Source organism: Schistocerca serialis, unplaced genomic scaffold, assembly GCF_023864345.2.
Source record: "Schistocerca serialis cubense isolate TAMUIC-IGC-003099 unplaced genomic scaffold, iqSchSeri2.2 HiC_scaffold_1189, whole genome shotgun sequence".
Lineage (NCBI taxonomy): Eukaryota > Metazoa > Arthropoda > Insecta > Orthoptera > Acrididae > Schistocerca > Schistocerca serialis.
In genome coordinates this window covers 412,501-416,126 of record NW_026047391.1, presented here as the reverse complement: position 1 = coordinate 416,126, position 3,626 = coordinate 412,501, and positions in this window count along the sequence as shown.

Here is a 3,626-nt window from a genome sequence, read left to right as displayed (position 1 = left end):
GCTGCGTCAACTAGAGCTGAGCAGCCGGCCGCCCGGGAGTGTGTCCCGGGGGCCCGCGCGAACACGCAAGCGTCCGCTCAATTATTCTGCAAACAGGAGGAGGCTGAGCTCCCCTGCACCATACACCTCGAAACCCTCTCAGGTCCCGGCGGCGCGCAGCGCCGTCCTAAGTACTTGGTCGGGTTCGAGAGAGGCGCAATCGCCCGGGGTTTGGCGAGTAGACGCTTTAGGTGCGACCACCCGTGCTCCCAACTGAGCTTGCCGCTGCCGACAGAGGCCCGGGAGCGTGCTGTCGTGGCATTGCCGGCGGGAGACAACACGCGCCACCTACGGTGACCGGCAGCTCCAACGCCAGCGCCACAGAAGGACAAAAGCCCCACTTGGGTGCCGAAGCGAACTCTCCCAGCACAGCGCACGCGCCAACACGTCCGCACAGCTGCGATACAAACCACCTGCGAGAACCGCAGAGGCGACCGAGCAGCAGACGGCGTCGCGGCGCCGAGCGCCGGGCGGCGGCGCATCCTCAGCGCACACAGTCCTCAATCGGACCAGCACACTGCAGATGTCCACCGCGCTTCGCACCGGGCCCGCGAGGACCTACTTTGGCCGCACGGCGCCGCGTGCAGGGTGCGCCGGCGCGCAGCTGCGCCGCCTGCCGCCTCCGTCGGCCGGCGCGCCTGCCACTGGCCGCCCCCACCAGCCGGCTGTAGCGCGTGCGCCCACGCACCGCGCGGCCAGCACGCCGGGAGGCCCCCCCTCACCGGCCGGGGACGGTCCCACCCAGCCACCGCCGCGTATCGCTTCACACCCAGATGCCATTCACGTTCGTGGGCATGGTGGGTATCGCTGGAACAACCGGTTGGTAGCTCAACCGATCGTCGCCATCACTGATTCACCTCTAGCGAGAACAACCGCACCACAACGGTTTACCAGTTGTTCATTTGCGTAACGTCACCAGCAAACGTAGGCGTCCATCGCCATTTGCAAATTCAACGATTGTTGCATGCCTGTGTCAGGTGTCACGACACACTATGTCTGCCCACATACACGCAACAACATGTGCACGCTTCGCGAACACGTGGAAGGTGGCCCCCGTACGTATGCGATGTCCATTGCGCGAACGACTGTCAACCGGCCTCTGTCGCATGTCGCAGATGTGGAACGCAGTGCACCATGCTATCACGGTGTGTGAGAAGAGACGACTACGTCTGACAACACGCGCCACTACATCAACAGACGGCTCATGCTGATCGCCATCCAGGGCATACCACACTGCAATCCAGCTCTTATAGGGAGACGACACGTAGCTGAGTGCACAACATTTGGACCGCATGGTTCGCCGTTGTTGGCGCAGTCGTTGTACGGTCACATGTACCACGATGTATCATTCAGTACATGAGGACCAATGTGCAGTACAGTGTGTGATTTGGACGTACAACATCAGCGGACAGTTGACACAGGCCGTACCACAGCGTAGGCTAAGTGCTTCGCCATGCGAATGCCAATGAACAACTGCAAATGCCAATGAACAACTGCAAAGGGCATTGAGCATGTACGTCCTGCTGCCATCCACATTACAGTGTATAGCTGCAAGGTGTTTAACATGAAGCGATACACTGGGGACCGGGCAGTGCGAGTAGCAAACTATATTGCGGGGGTTGCAGTTAGGCAACACTACACTAATTTAACGCGTCGTATGACAATTACAGAGCAGGTTAAGGCCCAACGTGTGTTGGGTTAAGGCCCAACGTGTGTTGGGTTAAGGCCCAACGTGTGTTGGGTTAAGGCCCAACGTGTGTTGGGTTAAGGCCCAACGTGTGTTGGGTTAAGGCCCAACGTGTGTTGGGTTAAGGCCCAACGTGTGTTGGGTTAAGGCCCAACGTGTGTTGGGTTAAGGCCCAACGTGTGTTGGGTTAAGGCCCAACGTGTGTTGGGTTAAGGCCCAACGTGTGTTGGGTTAAGGCCCAACGTGTGTTGGGTTAAGGCCCAACGTGTGTTGGGTTAAGGCCCAACGTGTGTTGGGTTAAGGCCCAACATGTGTTGGGTTAAGGCCCAACGTGTGTTGGGTTAAGGCCCAACGTGTGTTGGGTTAAGGCCCAACATAGGTTGGGTTAAGGCCCAACATAGGTTGGGTTAAGGCCCAACATAGGTTGGGTTAAGGCGCAACATAGGTTGGGTTAAGGCGCAACATAGGTTGGGTTAAGGCGCAACATAGGTTGGGTTAAGGCGCAACATAGGTTGGGTTAAGGCGCAACATAGGTTGGGTTAAGGCGCAACATAGGTTGGGTTAAGGCGCAACATAGGTTAGGTTAAGGCGCAACATAGGTTAGGTTAAGGCGCAACATAGGTTAGGTTAAGGCGCAACATAGGTTAGGTTAAGGCGCAACATAGGTTAGGTTAAGGCGCAACATAGGTTAGGTTAAGGCGCAACATAGGTTAGGTTAAGGCGCAACATAGGTTAGGTTAAGGCGCAACATAGGTTAGGTTAAGGCGCAACATAGGTTAGGTTAAGGCGCAACATAGGTTAGGTTAAGGCGCAACATAGGTTAGGTTAAGGCGCAACATAGGTTAGGTTAAGGCGCAACATAGGTTAGGTTAAGGCGCAACATAGGTTAGGTTAAGGCGCAACATAGGTTAGGTTAAGGCGCAACATAGGTTAGGTTAAGGCGCAACATAGGTTAGGTTAAGGCGCAACATAGGTTAGGTTAAGGCGCAACATAGGTTAGGTTAAGGCGCAACATAGGTTAGGTTAAGGCGCAACATAGGTTAGGTTAAGGCGCAACATAGGTTAGGTTAAGGCGCAACATAGGTTAGGTTAAGGCGCAACATAGGTTAGGTTGAGGCACAATATAGGTTAGGTTGAGGTACCGTATAGGTTAGGTTAAGGTACAGTATAGTTTAGGTTAAGGTACAGTATAGTTTAGGTTAAGGTACAGTATAGTTTAGGTTAAGGTACAGTATAGTTTAGGTTAAGGTACAGTATAGTTTAGGTTAAGGTACAGTATAGTTTAGGTTAAGGTACAGTATAGTTTAGGTTAAGGTACACATTGTTGTATGGAAAGGTGTAATGGGGGGGGGGGGGGGGGGCGGCCGGTCGGTTTGTTGATTGTGATTATAGTAAGTGGATGCCTGCGGCATCATCTGATTTGCCACGTCAGGATGCACCTTTGGCTCATGACAGGCGGCGCTCCGATTCCATGCTTGTGGCAGACCTGTGTCTTTCATTCCTGCCATTGTTTGTGTGCTGTGAGAGGAGGCAGTATTGTGATGTTGGGTGCACCCCTGTGTAGGACATGTGTGGGTGTTGGTGGCTTAGCTGAGCAATGGTGGTTGTCGGGGGGGTGGGATATTCCGTTTTCTGAGTGGACCTCCCAGTCTGGTTATGACAGTGTGGATTGTCTCATGTGGCGGAGAGGATGCACTGGGTGTTGTTCCATGCTGGTGCTTACATATTGTCTGTGTGCGTGTTACAGGCGGAGAGTAGTGCGTGATAAGAGTGTGTGGCTGCCGTGTGGTTGTGATTGTGAGCAGAGTCTTTCAGCATGTATACGGACAGTTGTATATATTATCTGTATTCTGATGGGTCTATGTATTACTAATCAGCGCCGTGTATACGTTTAATCCGG